Source organism: Triticum urartu, chromosome 6A (genome assembly GCF_056163025.1).
Source record: "Triticum urartu cultivar PI428250 chromosome 6A, HENAU_Tu73, whole genome shotgun sequence".
Lineage (NCBI taxonomy): Eukaryota > Viridiplantae > Streptophyta > Magnoliopsida > Poales > Poaceae > Triticum > Triticum urartu.
The window spans coordinates 589,813,407-589,831,260 of NC_141878.1; positions in this window are offsets into that span (position 1 = coordinate 589,813,407).

The window sequence follows — 17,854 nt, forward strand, 5'->3', positions numbered from 1 at the left end:
GTTCTGGCGCCACTGGAAGAGAAGGGGAGAGGGGGGCCTTCTTCTTCTTCCTTGACCTCCTCCCTAGATGGGAGAATGGTTTCCCCTCTGGTCCTTGACCTCCATGGCATGGGAGGGGCAAGAGCCCCTCCAAGATTGGATCTGTCTCTCTATCTCTCTCTGTTTTTGCGTTCTCTCTGGCTGCCCTTTCACCATTTCGTATATATATGGAGATCCATAACTCTGATTGGACCGAAATCTTCGCCGAGATTTTTTTCCCTGAAATTAGCTTTCTTGCGGCAAAAGAATAGCAGCAACCGCCTTACGAGGGGCCCACGAGGGTCAGGGGCGCCCCCTGCCTCGTGCCCCCCTCGGGAACCGTCTCGCGTGGATTTTTCTTCCCATATTTTTCATATATTCCAAAAATAATCTCCGTCTGTTCTTATCCCATTTGGACTCCGTTTGATATGGATTTTCTGCGAAACAAAAAACATGCACAAACAGGAACTGTCACTGGGCACTGGATCAATATGTTAGTCCCCAATAAAGTATAAAAAGTTGCCAAAAGTATATGAAAGTTGTAGAATATTGGCATGGAACAATCAAAAATTATAGATACGACGAAGACGTATCATACATCCGCAGCGGACTGAAAGTGCAGTTCAGTTAACTGAATTGCAACAGAGCTAGCTAGACGTGTTGGGCCTGAGGCTGTGTGTGGGTGTGAGAGGGCCCAAGTGGGCGGCTACATAGTGTACCGTGGACGAGACGCTGAGCAGAAATGGAACATAAAGAGGCGGAGATGTCATAAAAGAACAATTCATGCACACAAAGTAAAGGCCAATGCATAGTATAAACAGTTTGTTGCAATTTTTTTGTGTTGGAAACATAAAGAGGCGGAGATGTAGTTCCTCTCTCATAATAATTGCAAGTAGGAGCAGCAAGCACATGCATATTATATCTATCAAAATCATCATGTGTAATAGTAAAACACAACACATCAATATAATCCTTAATAAGGGTAAACTTCTCCGATATAGCATAGTTGGGAGAATTCAAAAAGATAATAGGACTATCATGCGTGGGTGCAATAGCAACAATTTCATGTTTAACATAAGGAACTATAGCAAGTTCATCTCCATAAGCATAATTCATATTGGCATCTTGGCCACAAGCATAGCAAGCATAATCAAAAAGGGATATTTCAAAAGAATCAACGGGATCATAACAATCGTCATAGCATTCATCCTTCGGTAAGCACGAAGGAAAATTAAGCAATGTATGAGTTGAAGAGTTACTGAAAGTGCAACTATCCCTAGGTGGTTTTGGTAATTCATAACAACATATAGCTCATTGAGCTAATGCTATTCCAAGATGATTATTTCAGGAAAGCTCAATGATTGGCATGGCATGGATATGAAAGTGGAACCCTCAAAATGCTAAGGACAATGGATTGGCTCAAGCTCAAAAGCTCAAGACTCTTCATTTTACATTTTAGTGATCCAAGATCACATTGAGTCCATAGGAAAAGCCAATACTATCAAGGAGGGATGAGGTGTTGCTTAATGAGCCTCTTGCTTCATGTGCTTAATGATATGCTCCAAAACCCTCAACTAACTTTCCCATATCCACATATGACCTAAACTCTAAGCCAAACTCGGTCCTACCGATTCTTCCTATCCGGCGCCACCGAGTTTCACTTGTCATTAGCCACTGCCAAACCCTAGCAATTCGGTCCTACCGATAAGGTTCTCGGTCCCACCGAGATGGGGTTGCAAACTCTCTGTTTCCCTTTCGTAACTTTTCGGTCCCACCGAAAGAGCTAATCGGTCCCACCGAGATTGCAACGTAAACTCAGTGTTTCCCCTTTGTAACTTTTCGGTCTCACCGAGTTCCACTCGGTCCCACCGAAAGAGCAAATCGGTCCCACCGAGTTTGCCCGACCAACTCTCTGGTTAGCTAATTACCAAACTCGGTCCCACCGAGTTTGTGTAATCGGTCTCACCGAGATTACGTTATGCCCAAACCCTAACCGAACCGGTCCTACCGAGTTGCATGTCAGTCCCACCAAAATTCCTAACGGTCATTAGGTTTACATTTTCGGTCCGACCGAGTTTTATGATTCGGTCCCACCGAGATTGAAAAACTGTGTAACGGTTGGATTTTGTGTGGAGGCTATATATACCCCTCCACCTCTTTCTCATTAAGCGAGAGAGCCATCAGAACACACACGTCATTCCAACTCATTTGTTCTGAGAGAGAACCACCTACTCATGTGTTGAGATCAAGACATTCCATTCCTACCATATGAATCTTGATCTCTAGCCTTCCCAAGTTGCTTTCCACTCAAATCTTCTTTCCACCAAATCCAAATCCTATGAGAGAGAGTTGAGTGTTGGGGATACTATCCTTTGAAGCACAAGAGCAAGGAGTTCATTACCTACACACCATTTGTTACTTCTTGGAGAGTGGTGTCTCCTAGATTGGCTAGGTGTCACTTGGGAGCCTCCGACAAGATTGTGGAGTTGAACCAAGGAGTTTGTAAGGGCAAGGAGATCGCCTACTTCGTGAAGATCTACTGCTAGTGAGGCAAGTCCTTCATGGGCGATGGCCATGGTGGGATAGACAAGGTTGCTACTTCGTGGACCCTTTGTGGGTGGTTGCTTCTTCGTGGACCCTTCGTGGGTGGAGCCCTCCGTGGACTCGCGCAACCGTTGCCCTTGGGTGGAGCCCTGTGTGGACTCGCGCAACCGTTACCCTTCGTGGGTTGAAGTCTCCATCAACGTGGATGTAGGATAGCACCACCTATCCGAACCACGGGAAAAACATTTGTGTCTCCAATAGCGTTTGAATTCTCCAAACCCTTCCCTTTATATTCTTGCAAGTTGCATGCTTTACTTTCCGCTGCCAATATACTCTTTGCATGCTTGCTTGAATTGTGTGATGATTGCTTGACTTGTCCTAAAATAGCTAAAATCTGCCAAGAACTAAAATTGGGAAAAGGTTAAGTTTTTATTTGGTCAAGTAGTCTAATCACCCCCCCTCTAGACATACTTTCGATCCCACAAGTGGTATCAGAGCTTTGGTCTCCATTTGCTTGATCTCCATAGCTTTTGGTGGTCATAGCCTTGGTTTCACAACCTAGGAGAGTATGGCTTCTAGCGAGGGAAATTATCACCGTAGAGGTCCTTACTTTGATGGTACTAATTTTGCTAGTTGGAAGCATAAAATGAAAATGCATATTCTTGGACATAACCCCGCCGTTTGGGCTATTGTGTGTGTTGGCTTGCAAGGTGACTTCTTTGAAGGGAGAGAACCAAACCGTGAAGCTACCGCGGAAGAGTTGAAGATGTTGCAATACAATGCTCAAGCTTGTGATATTCTCTTCAACGGATTGTGCCCCGAAGAATTCAACAAAATCAGCCGCCTTGAGAATGCAAAGGAAATTTGGGATACTTTGATTGATATGCACGAGGGTACCGACTCCGTCAAGGAATCCAAGTTGGATGTGCTTCAAAGCCAACTTGACAAGTTCAAGATGAAGGATGGTGAAGGTGTCGCTGAAATGTACTCTAGGCTTGCTCTCATCACAAATGAGATTGCCGGCTTAGGAAGTGAAGAGATGACCGATAAATTCATCATCAAGAAGATCCTAAGAGCCTTGGATGGAAAATATGATACCGTGTGCACATTGATCCAAATGATGCCCAATTACAAAGATCTCAAGCCAACGGAAGTGATTGGAAGAATTGTTGCTCATGAGATGTCACTTAAGGATAAAGAGGAACTTCACAACAAATCAAGTGGTGCCTACAAAGCCTCATGTGAAGCCCCTACATCATCAAGTGAGAAACAAGACTTCAATGAAGAATTGAGCTTAATGGTGAAGAACTTCAACAAGTTCTACAAGAGTAGAAGCAAAGATAGAAGCTCCAAATCAAGGTCCTACAATGACAAAAGATCTTCTAGCCGAGAGCGAAACTGTTACAATTGTGGAAGACTCGGACACTATTCCAATGAGTGTACAGATCCCTACAAGAGAAGAGAAGATTCTCCAAAAAGAAGAAGCAAAGGATCACCACCAAGAGAGAGAAGGAGTAGAGATGATCGTTATGAACAAAGATACTCACGGAGAAGCAAGGATTCGGAAAGAAAGGAAAAATCATCAAGGAGCTACACAAGACGAAGACATCAAGCTCATGTTGGTGAATGGGTATCCGGCTCCGACTCCGACAGCCACTCCGAGAGAAGTTATCACTCCGACTCCGAAGATACTCAGGATGAAGGTGTTGCCGGTCTAGCACTTGTGTCAACCAACTCCTACGACATATTTGATTCACCAAATGAAGGAATTGGAAGATGCTTCATGGCCAAAGGTCCTAAGGTAACACACCCCGAGTATGTTGATTTCAATAGTGATGAGGATGACTTGTTAGGAGATGATTTGATTGATGACAACTCTAGTGATGAATACTATTATGAAAGACCAATTAATCATGCTAATCAAGATAAAACGAGTGACAATGATAAGGAGAAGATTGAGGCCCTAACTAAAGAACTAAAAACTCTTAAGTTAGCTCATGACACTATCTTCGAAGATCATCGAGAACTTTTAAGAGCTTATGAGAAGCTACGCTTTGAAAAGCTCAATCTTGAGCAAGAGCATGAGTTCTTAAAGGCAATCAATGATGATCTCCGCAAGAAAAGTTCTTCTTACATTGCCAAGCGTTTACTCTTATCCACTTACATGCCTCAAGTCAAGTCTAACAAGAAAGATTCTTCCTCTAGTAGTAACAATGATCATGCTAAACCCAATATTGTTGCTTCTAGTAGTTCTCTTGATTCCACTAATGATTCTTTTAGCCAAGTTACACTTGAGCAAGAAAATAGCTTATTGAAGGGAATTATAGAGAAAGGAGTGTACAAAAGCCTTGCCGGGAGTAAGCAATTCGAGGAGATTGTGTGCAAGCAAGGAATGCACCGGAAGAATCAAGGTGTTGGTTTTGAATGAAAGTTCAATGCCAATGGAGTTGAATGGGAAGAAGATCAATACCCCAAGACGAAGTTTTTCCCTCAACAAGAGAAGTTTTTCAAAGGGACACAAGCTCAAGATGATCTTCCACCACAAGACTACGAGCAAAAAGGGAAGGACAAGCTTCAAGAGGAAATTGATGCATTTGAAGAAGCTCCTAAGACCTTAGTCAAGTGGATCCCCAAGACTACTTCAAGTTCCACTTCATCAAGTACGACTACAACTCCAAGGATTCCCATCAAGATGATGTGGATCCAAAAGAAGAAGAACTAGAGAGTTCTTGAGGGTGACTCCGCCAACATACTTCACTCTTATCATTTTGGCAAGAACAAGTGCAATCAACTTCCACATCTTGCACTAGTTCAAGGAGTCACAAACCCTCTTGTTGGTAAGACAAGGGACAAGGTAACCTAAAGTTTTCATGGACATCATCTTTTGTGTGCATCACTCTATGTCTATGGATATCCTTGTTTGTTCCTTGTGGGACTAACCCATGTAGGTATTGAAAGTGCAATTCACTCAAAAGGATAGCTCCAAGAGATCTACATCAACATTGAGCATCCACATCTTCAATATCTACATGAAGTCATCATCGACAAAACCCAAGGTTAGTTCATCCCTCTTAGGGGGGATATCACATCTAGGGGGAGCTTTACTCTAAGACTTGAGCTAAAGCAACTCTAAAGATGTGAACAAAACAATGCTTTATGTAAAAGTGGTAACCCCACTTGAGCTTAAACGATGAGTATGACCTACGATCAAGTGTTCTCACTTGACTCCTAAGTCAATATACTCATATATAGATGACCTAGTCATCGCAAATTGCTTGATAGATGCTAGAATTGGTTGTGCATGCTTTGCCACATATTTCATTTGCTATCTTATTGTGTGAGCATGCTGATTGCATATTTTACTCATTCGAGGACATCCACTTGTTGCTTTGATTGTTTGGCTTTATCTTCTTTTGCCAAGTGGATGGACAAGAATGCCTAAGAACCTTCTCTAGCTATCTATGCTTTTCTCATCTCAAACTCTATTCATGCTGCATCACAAAAATTGATCAAGTCAGATTCAAACCACTCTGTGTGAGGAGCGCTCGGAGTCCCCGATTCGTCATAGACTTAAACTTCCAAAACCTCTTTATGAATCTCGGTCTGACCGATACTCCATTTTCGGTCCTACCGAGTTCATTAAGTTGATCTAGGTTTTCGATCTCGGTGCAACCGATTTGAACTTTTCGGTCACACCGAGTTGCAAAAAGTGCACACAGTTTTGCATCTCGGTGCCACCGAGTCGTTCCACTCGGTCACACCGACAGGGTCGGGCTATATATAGTGACGGGCAGAATTTTGGAAATTTCTCCGAAACCTCCTCGCCCGCGCGATAGCCTGCTCTGCCCCCGAGGTCTCCGGATCGTCTCCTCGCCGCCAGCAGCCTCCAGTCGCTGGTCTTCGCCGCCGTCAATGGATTTCTGCCCCGCCGTTGCCGCCGTAGCAAGTCCACGCCGAACTAGGGTATGGACTTGATCTTTGCGCTATTCCTCAATCTGATTCCTAGCACATTGTGATCATCATGTTTCTTGCCACGTTTGATAAACTTCTATCCAGTCAAAACGCTCATAGATTAGGTTTAATTCGAAAATTCTAGGTTTAGGTTTCCGCCGAAACCATCTCGGACCCACCGAGTTGAAAAACTCGGTCCCACCGATCTGGCTTTTGCCATTGCACAAGTTAAGCTCGGTCTGACCGAGAATAACTTATCGGTGCGACCGATTTTAGAATTCTGTGAAACCCTAGCAGTCTCGGTGCCACCGAACTGTAACTCGGTCTGACCGAGTTCACCAGTTCTGGTGCCAAAACTGCTTTGGTGTCACCGAGTTTAAAAATCGGTAGATCCGAGATGCTTTCCGTGGAAAACTAAAACTAAGTTTTTGGATTATCCTTTTGCAAAAATCTCTGCTTTTTGTGATGCTCATCCACTCTATCTTATCCATAATCTATTCACAGGGTCAGCAGTCAGTGAGCAACATGTCTGATCAAAGTGACAGCCAGAATGTGTCTGAGCAGCAAGTTGTCATGAGTGAGGGCACTAGCCCCTCAAGTTCTTCTGATGATGGCAGCAGGAGCACACCCAGCAATCTGCCTAAGGCTGCCACACGTCAAAGGAAGAAGAGAACGTCTGATTCTGAGGATGAAGACTATGTGGCAGAGGAAGAGGCCACTTCCAAAAGGGTTGAGCCAACTCAAGGCTCAAAGCCAGGCCTGAAAATTAAGAGGCCAGCAGGGAGGCAGCCAATGTCAAAGGCTAGAGCCTCAACTGAAAAGCCTGCACCTGCTCCCATTGAGCCTGTTGCAGCTGAGGGCAAAAAGAGGAAAGAGAGGGTGAAAAAGACAGTAGCCAAAGTGCTTGGGAGAGCCTCCATCATGGTAGAAGAGGAGGAGGAAGAAGAGGCAGCTGCACCAGCGCCCAAGGCACCCAAACTCATGGGAGATGCCATAAGGTCAGGGGGAGCTGCTTCCAAGGCCAAGCCAGCTCCAAAGCCTAAGACAGCTCCAAAGAGAAACACAAGGAGTATACCTGCTGCAGAAAAGAACAAGGCCCCAGTGCCTGAAGCAATTGAAGAAGAGGAAGAGAGTGTCCTTCGGAAGCTCAAGCCCAAGATCCCAGACCACAACGATGCTCATCCTGTGGCTGAGGATATGAAGCTCAGGAGAGACTCGGGGCTGAGGAAGTGGAGAGAAGCAGACCCGTATGCTTCTAGGAGAAGGACTGCCGTGGACTATAGATTTCACACCAAGGAGCAACAAGACTTTTATGAGACTGTTTTGCTTGACAAGAAGCCAATCGTTTGTGACATGAGATGGGTCGGCTGGACCTACATCAAAGAGAATGAGGAGTACTTCCCAGGAGTTCAGGAAAGCTTCAGAGCGTGTGGAGTAGAGGACTTTGTTGGGCAGAAGCTCACAAAGTGGAACGAGGAACTCATCATGCAGTTCTACTCCACAGCTCACTTTTATCCGGATGGAAGGATTACATGGATGTCAGAGGGTACAAGGTACCAGTCTACAGTGGCTGAGTGGGCACAGATCATCAATGCCCCAGAAGAGCAAGATGAGGACTTGGACATCTATGCCAAGAAGAAAATGGACCATAACTCCATGTCCAACATGTATAAGGAAATTCCCAATGAAGCTCTTGACACATTCAAGTTTGGCTCAGTGCACTATCTGCTCTCAGGATTGCCCACTATCAATTGGATACTAAGGCACACTCTGTTGCCTAAGTCTGGAGATCACAAGATGATCAGAGGTCATGCTATCAACTTGCTTCATGTTTTTGACGTGCCTCAGAAATTCAAGGTCATGAGTCTCATAGTTGAAACCATTAAGAGGACAGCTGCAGATCAGAAGAGGAGTTGTGGGTATGCCCCACAGATTCAGGAGCTCATCAACTCCAAGATGGGCACGGGCATATATCTATTGGATAAGGAACACCTGCCCATTCGTCTAGATTTTGAGGATAACCAAGTGGTTATGACTGAGAATGAGCCCTCATCTGCCCATGCATTTGCAAAGAAGGAGAAGGCGAAGAAGGAAAAAGCTGCCAGGATGCCTACTCAAGAGGAGGCATCCGACTATTTCTTGAAGACCAAGCAAGAGCAGCTCAGTTACTTGATTGCATCCACGCTGAGAATCGAGCAAAGTTTGGCCAATCTTACTAAGAATCAGCAGAGCCTAGAGAGGATCATGGAACAGAAGTTCTATGACTTGGATGTCAAGGTAACAGAAGTTCAGTCTGTAGTGGAGCAGCTTCAGGAGGACATGAATGAGAGGAGAGGCAGGACCACAACTCATGCTTTTTCTAGAGTGCCACGAGGCCCGGGGTCGTCTGCACTGCCAGTTGCTGACACCAGAGCTACTACTTCAGCACCAGCTACAGCCTTAGCTCCAGCGTCTACCTCAGCTCCAACTCCAGCGACTACTTCAGCATCTACAGAAGCCTTCGTCCTTGGAGTGATTCGGACTCCGCCACCACCTGAAGATCAAGCCTGAGCGTCGATCTAGTGGTATGCATTTTCTAGGAACTTTTTGGTAACTTGTTGCCAAAGGGGGAGAAGATGTATAGATCTTAGGCTTCGAGAGAGAGAGAGAGTGTTGCTTTTCTCTCTTGTTTATTTGGTGGTTTCTTCGAACTTTTTCTGCTTTTGTGTGAGATACTACGTCCTTATGTTTGTGAGACATCGATGATCATGTGTTTGATCATAAGCTACACTTAATGTTTGCTTAATGCTTGCTTAAATATTATCATGTTATCTATCATTTGTGATCATTCACTATTCTTGGTGATGAGTGCATGCATTTCAATCTTATCATTTTGAGCGCTCCACCAAGATGTATGTGATATGGAAGAGTAACCCATGATTCTAACTCTTTGTGCATTTGCAGTCCAAAGCAAATTTTAAATATGCACAAATTTAGGGGGAGCTCTTACTTATCACATACTTCTCAAAGCGACGATATATTTCATGCTTATTATCATTTGTCGAAGCTTTGATCTATATGTTGTCATCAATTACCAAAAAGGGGGAGATTGAAAGTGCAACTATCCCTAGGTGGTTTTGGTAATTCATAACAACATATAGCTCATTGAGCTAATGCTATTCCAAGATGATTATTTCAGGAAAGCTCAATGATTGGCATGGCATGGATATGAAAGTGGAACCCTCAAAATGCTAAGGACAATGGATTGGCTCAAGCTCAAAAGCTCAAGACTCTTCATTTTACATTTTAGTGATCCAAGATCACATTGAGTCCATAGGAAAAGCCAATACTATCAAGGAGGGATGAGGTGTTGCTTAATGAGCCTCTTGCTTCATGTGCTTAATGATATGCTCCAAAACCCTCAACTACTTTCCCATATCCACATATGACCTAAACTCTAAGCCAAACTCGGTCCTACCGATTCTTCCTATCCGGCGCCACCGAGTTTCACTTGTCATTAGCCACTGCCAAACCCTAGCAATTCGGTCCTACCGATAAGGTTCTCGGTCCCACCGAGATGGGGTTGCAAACTCTCTGTTTCCCTTTCGTAACTTTTCGGTCCCACCGAAAGAGCTAATCGGTCCCACCGAGATTGCAACGTAAACTCAGTGTTTCCCCTTTGTAACTTTTCGGTCTCACCGAGTTCCACTCGGTCCCACCGAAAGAGCAAATCGGTCCCACCGAGTTTGCCCGACCAACTCTCTGGTTATCTAATTACCAAACTCGGTCCCACCGAGTTTGTGTAATCGGTCTCACCGAGATTACGTTATGCCCAAACCCTAACCGAATCGGTCCTACCGAGTTGCATGTCAGTCCCACCGAAATTCCTAACGGTCACTAGGTTTACATTTTCGGTCCGACCGAGTTTTATGATTCGGTCCCACCGAGATTGAAAAACTGTGTAACGGTTGGATTTTGTGTGGAGGCTATATATACCCCTCCACCTCTTTCTCATTAAGCAAGAGAGCCATCAGAACACACACATCATTCCAACTCATTTGTTCTGAGAGAGAACCACCTACTCATGTGTTGAGATCAAGACATTCCATTCCTACCATATGAATCTTGATCTCTAGCCTTCCCAAGTTGCTTTCCACTCAAATCTTCTTTCCACCAAATCCAAATCCTATGAGAGAGAGTTGAGTGTTGGGGAGACTATCATTTGAAGCACAAGAGCAAGGAGTTCATTACCTACACACCATTTGTTACTTCTTGGAGAGTGGTGTCTCCTAGATTGGCTAGGTGTCACTTGGGAGCCTCCGACAAGATTGTGGAGTTGAACCAAGGAGTTTGTAAGGGCAAGGAGATCGCCTACTTCGTGAAGATCTACCGCTAGTGAGGCAAGTCCTTCGTGGGCGATGGCCATGGTGGGATAGACAAGGTTGCTACTTCGTGGACCCTTTGTGGGTGGTTGCTTCTTCGTGGACCCTTCGTGGGTGGAGCCCTCCGTGGACTCGCGCAACCGTTGCCCTTGGGTGGAGCCCTGTGTGGACTCGCGCAACCGTTACCCTTCGTGGGTTGAAGTCTCCATCAACGTGGATGTAGGATAGCACCACCTATCCGAACCACGGGAAAAACATCCGTGTCTCCAATAGCGGTTGAATTCTCCAAAGCCTTCCCTTTATATTCTTGCAAGTTGCATGCTTTACTTTCCACTGCCAATATACTCTTTGCATGCTTGCTTGAGTTGTGTGATGATTGCTTGACTTGTACTAAAATAGCTAAAATCTGCCAAGAACTAAAATTGGGAAAAGGTTAAGTTTTTATTTGGTCAAGTAGTCTAATCACCCCCCCCCCTCCAGACATACTTTCGATCCCACAGTTACTCTCATTAGAAGGTGGGCACGGGTGATCAATCTGCTCTTCCTCCTTTTTTTTCTTCACTCTCCTCCTCATCTTTTTCATCCAATGAGCTCACAATGTCATTAATTTCTTCTTCCATAGACTCTTGCAAAATATTGGTCTCTTCTTGGACAGCAGAGACTCTCTCAATAAAATCATCAATATCGGAATTGAATTCATAATTCTCATAGCAATATTTAAGGATAGCTAAATTTTCAGGTCTATAAACTAAATCATCAAAATTTTCACACTCTTTAAACAAAGATTCAATTTCATAAGCACCCATAAAAGCAACAAATTCTTCTATTTGTTCCACATCATAGTAATCATATATACCATTAGCATAAGAAGCCAAGGTTTTATAATCATTAAATTTGCATGAAAAGGGAAGGTGTGGAGCCTTCATCCTAGAGAAAAAAGTATAATCATATCTCAAGCATAGTTCTCCCAACTACTAACGTTCATTAAGGTAAAACCCAACCATAGCATTAAGATGGCGTAGGTGTTGGTGAAGATCATGCTGATGATGATGGCCTCGGCCGCGTTTCGACGCCACCGGAAGCGAGGGGAGAGAGCCTCCCCCCTTATTCTTCTTCTTCCTTGACCTTCTCCCTATATGGGAGAAGGGTTTCCCCTCTGGTCCTTGGTCTCCATGGCATGGGAGGGGCGAGAGCCCCTTCGATATTGGATCTGTCTCTCTGTCTCTCTCTGTTTCTGCGTTCTCGGATTCTGCCCTTTCACCGTTTCTTATATATCCGGAGATCTGTAACTCCGATTGGATTGAAACCTTCGCCCAGATTTTTATCCAAAAATTAGCTTTCTTGCGGCCAAAGAAGAGCAGCAACCGCCTTAGGGGGGGGCCACGAGGGTCAAGGGCGCGCCCAGGGGGGCAGGCGCGCCCCCTACCTTGTGCCCCCCTCGGGCACCGTCTCGCATTGATTCTTCTTCCCATATTTCACAAATATTCCAAAAATATTCTCCGTCCTTTTTATCCCATTTGGACTCCGTTTGATATGGATTTTCTGTGAAACAAAAAACATGCAACAAACAGGAACTGGCACTGGGCACTGGATCAATATGTTAGTCCCAAAAATAGTATAAAAAGTTGCCAAAAGTATATGAAAATTGTAGAATATTGGCATGGAACAATCAAAAATTATAGATATGACAGAGACGTATAATACATCCGCAGCGGACTGAAAGTGCAGTTCAGTTAACTGAACTGCAACAGAGCTAGCTAGACGTGTTGGGCCAGAGGCCATGTAAGCAAGTGTGTGTTGGGCGTGAGGCCGTGTGTGGGTGTGAGAGGGCCCAAGTGGGCGGCTACATAGTGTACCGTGGATGAGACGCTGAGCAGAAATGGAAAATATCTCAATTCTCCTTTCCCCTTCTCCAAGATCTCCTCTCACCTACTCTGCATCTCGATCCCCTTTCTCATCCCGATCTACCTTCATCTCTAGGTTGTGACAATCTGGTATTCAGAGCCAAAAAAATTCCCACTACCTCGTCGCTGCCGCTTATCTCACACCCTCTCGATCACCAGTAACTTCCACCGGGTTAGGTGCAAGCCGCTCCGGCGAGCTCGCACAATATCCTACTCGGGGTTCGGTTGATTTGGAGCGAGACCACGGCGCCGCCCTCCAAACCATCGGCCTAGACTCGTCGGGTGCTCGACGCCATGTCGGAGACGACCGACAAGCTGCAGAGTCTGCTCGAGTCGGTCATCCGTCGTCTCGACATGAACCAGAAAACTGCCGACGAGCACCACCAAGCACAGCTCTCCTACAACAACCAAGTCTCCGACGAACTCAAGCACCTAGCCAAGCAGATCGACCTCACCCAGGCCGACGTGGATGAGGCCCGTAAGACCCCGCCAGCGCCCGATACAGCCGCCACGACCGGCGCGGGCACCTCGTCTCCTTCAGCGACCGCGGACTCCTCCGCGCATGCACCACCACCACCTCCACCACCGATCCGCCCCACACCGACCCCCTTCTACACGGATGGCACGGCACAACTTATGTTTGCGCGGCTCGTCAACCACGCCCCCCACTGCTGATCGCCGGGGCCCCGTCGCCCACCGAGTGTGAGCGCCAGGGTGACTACTACACGAATCCGCCCAAGCATGATTTTCCTTGGTTCGATGGCACCACACCGCGCATTTGGCTAGAGCGGTGCATGTCCTACTTCAAGTTGTACCGCATGCCGCCGCACAATTGGGTGACCACCGCCGCGCTGTACATGGAAGGCCTGGCGGCGATGTGGCTGCAAGCATACCGACAAAAGCATCCCGGGGTCAGTTGGGCGACATTCAGAGCAGCAATAGAGGAGGAATTTGGGCCAGAAGAATTTGAAACACAAATGCATCAATTGGTTCAGTTACGACAGACAGGGAGTGTGCAGGATTATCGGCAAAATTCGAGACCCGCATGTATCATCTCTTGTCCCTGGACCCAACCCTGAGCACACAGTTCTTCATATCACAGTTTCTGCTTCGACTTAAAGATGAGCTACGGCTTGGGGTGCGCTTGCAGAGTCCTTCCAGCATCACACGAGCAGCCGTGTTAAGAGGAATTGGAGAAACAGTGTCTGCCGCACCATCGCATTGTTCCAGTGGGCCGTCCTCCTCGTCCACCAGCAGCTCCAGTTCCTGCACAAGCATGAGCAGTGCTACCTCTTTAGCACTGCGTTGGTTTTCCCATGAAGAGGAAAGGGTGATGCAGTAAAGTAGCGTAAGTATTTCCCTCAGTTTTTGAGAACCAAGGTATCAATCTAGTAGGAGATCACGCTCGAGTCCCACGCACCTACTTAAACAAATAAGAACCTCGCAACCAACGCGATAAAGGGGTTGTCAATCCCTTCACTGTCACTTACGAGAGTGAGATGTAATAGATATGATAAGATAATAGTTTTGGTATTTTTATGATAAAGAGAAATAAAGATGCAAAGTAAAATAAATGGCAAAGGAAATAACTAAGTGTTGGAAGATTAATATGATGGAAGATAGACCCGGGGGCCATAGGTTTCACTAGTGGCTTCTCTCAAGAGCATAAGTATTACGGTGGGTGAACAAATTACTGTCGAGCAATTGATAGAAAAGCGAATAATTATGAGAATCTCTAGGTATGATCATGTATATAGGCATCACGTCCGAGACAAGTAGACCGAAACGATTCTGCATCTACTACTATTACTCCACACATCGACCGCTATCCAGCATGCATCTAGAGTATTAAGTTCATAAGAACAGAGTAATGCTTTAAGGAAGATGACATGATGTAGAGGGATAAACTCATGCAATATGATATAAACCCCATCTTTTTATCCTCGATGGCAACAATACAATACGTGTCGGTTCCCTTTCTATCACTGGGATCGAGCACCGCAAGATTGAACCCAAAGCTAAGCACTTCTCCCATTGCAAGAAAGATCAATCTAGTAGGCCAAACCAAACTGATAATTCGAAGAGACTTGCAAAGATAAACCAATCATACACAAAAGAATTCAGAGGTGAATCAAATATTGTTCATAGATAATCTGGATCATAAACCCACAATTCATCAGATCTCGACAAACACACCGCAAAAGAAGATTACATCGAATAGATCTCCAAGAAGATCGAGGAGAACTTTGTATTGAGATCCAAAGAGAGAGAAGAAACCATCTAGCTAATAACTATGGACCCGAAGGTCTGAAGTAAACTACTCACACATCACCGGAGAGGCCATGGAGTTGATGTAGAGGCCTTCCGTGATCAATGCCCCCTCCGGTGGACCTCCGGAAAAGGCCCCAAGATGGGATCTCTCGGGTACATAAGGCTGCGGCGGTGGAATTAGGTTTTCGTGGTGCTCATGGATGTTTGGGGGGGGGGTACGTGGACTTATATAGGAGGAAGAAGTACGTCGGTGGTGCAACGAGGGGGGCAGGAGGGTGGAGGGCGCGCCCCTGCCTCGTGGCCTCCTCCGTTGTTTCTTGACGCCCACTCCAAGTCTTCTGGATCACGTTTGTTGAGAAAATCATGTTCCCGAAGGTTTCATTCCATTTGGACTCCGTTTGATATTCCTTTTCTTCGAAACCCTAAAATAGGCAAAAAAACAGCAATTTGGGCTGGCCCTCCGGTTAGTAGGTTAGTCCCAAAAATGATATAAAAGTGTAAAATAAAGCCCATTGACATTCAAAATAGATAATATAATAGCATGGAGCAATCAAAAATTATAGATACGTTGGAGACGTATCAAGCAGCGGTGCCTCCATGTCAGGTTGGGGACGAGTACGCCCGGGAACATCAACTGCGTGAATTCAGGCATGCCAATGGCCTTTGTTTCCGCTGTGGTGACAAATACTCCCACGAGCATCAGTGCAAACGCATAGGATAGATTTTGATGATTGAAGTGGGCGATTTCGGCGAGATTTTGTCTAATGACACGGTGCATGCATTACAGCTGCTGGACGCACCAGTGGCGCAAGAGCCTGAATGTTGCTCTCTGTCTCAACATGCTGTATCAGGCAAGGTGAAGGAAATATGCCCTAGAGGCAATAATAAAGTTATTATTTATTTCCTTATAATCATGATAAATGTTTATTATTCATGCTAGAATTGTATTAACCGGAAACATAATACATGTGTGAATACATAGACAAACAAAGTGTCACTAGTATGCCTCTACTTGACTAGCTCGTTAATCAAAGATGGTTATGTTTCCTAACCATGAACAATGAGTTGTTATTTGACTAACAGGATCACATCATTAAGAGAATGATCTGATTGACATGACCCATTCCATTAGCTTAGCACCCGATCATTTAGTATGTTGCTATTGCTTTCTTCATGACTTATACATGTTCCTATAACTATGAGATTATGCAACTCCCGTTTACCGGAGGAACACTTTGGGTACTACCAAACATCACAACGTAACTGGGTGATTATAAAGGAGTACTACAGGTGTCTCCAAAGGTACATGTTGGGTTGGCGTATTTCGAGATTAGGTTTTGTCACTCCGATTGTCGGAGAGGTATCTCTGGGCCCTCTCGGTAATACACATCACTTAAGCCTTGCAAGCATTGCAACTAAATGAGTTAGTTGTGGGATGATGTATTACAGAACGAGTAAAGAGACTTACCGGTAACGAGATTGAACTAGGTATTGGAATACCGACGATCGAATCTCGGGCAAGTAACATACCGATGACAAAGGGAACAACGTATGTTGTTATGCGGTCTGACCGATAAAGATCTTCGTAGAATATGTAGGAGCCAATATGGGCATCCAGGTCCCGCTATTGGTTATTGACCGGAGACGAGTCTCGGTCATGTCTACATTTGTTCTCGAACCCGTAGGGTCCGCACGCTTAAGGTTACGATGACAGTTATATTATGAGTTTATGCATTTTGATGTACCGAAGGTTGTTCGGAGTCCCGGATGTGATCACGGACATGACGAGGAGTCTCGAAATGGTCGAGACATAAAGATTGATATATTGGAAGCCTATATTTGGACATCGGAAGTGTTCCGGGTGAAATCGGGATTTTACCGGAGTACCGGGAGGTTACCGGAACCCCCCGGGAGCCATATGGGCCTTAATGGGCTTTAGTGGAAAGGAGAAAGGGGCAGCCCAAGGTGGCCGCGCGCCTCCCCCCTTCCCCTAGTCCTATTAGGACTAGGAGAGGTGGCCGGCCCCCCTCTCTCTCTTTCCCCCTCGGGGAATCCTAGTCCAACTAGGATTGGGGGGGGGAGTCCTACTCCCGGGAGGAGTAGGACTCCTCCTGCGCCCTCCTCCTAGCCGGCGGCCCCCTCCCCCTTGGCTCCTTTATATACTGAGGCAGAGGCACCCCAGAAACACACAAGTTGATCCACGTGATCTATTCCTTAGCCGTGTGCGGTGCCCCCAGCCACCATAATCCTCGATAATACTGTAGCGGAGTTTAGGCGAAGCCCTGCTGCTGTGGTACATCAAGATCGTCACCACGCCGTCGTGCTGACGGAACTCTTCCCCGACACTTTGCTGGATCGGAGTCCGGGGATCGTCATCGAGCTGAACGTGTGCTCGAACTCGGAGGTGCCGTAGTTTCGGTGCTTGATCGGTCGGATCATGAAGACGTATGACTACATCAACCAAACTCTTCCGTTGTCGATCTACTAGGTATGTAGATCACACTCTCCCCTTGTTGCTATGCATCACATGATCTTGCGTGTGCGTAGGAAATTTTTTGAAATTACTACGAAACCCAACAGTGGTATCAGAGCCTAGGTTATTTATGTTGATGTTATATGCACGAGTAGAACACAAGTGAGTTGTGGGCGATATAAGTCATACTGCCTACCAGCATGTCATACTTTGGTTCGGCGGCATTGTTGGACGAGACGACCCGGACCAACATTACGCGTACGCTTACGCGAGACCGGTTTCCCCGATGTGCTTTGCACATAGGTGGCTTGCGGGCGACTGTCTCTCCAACT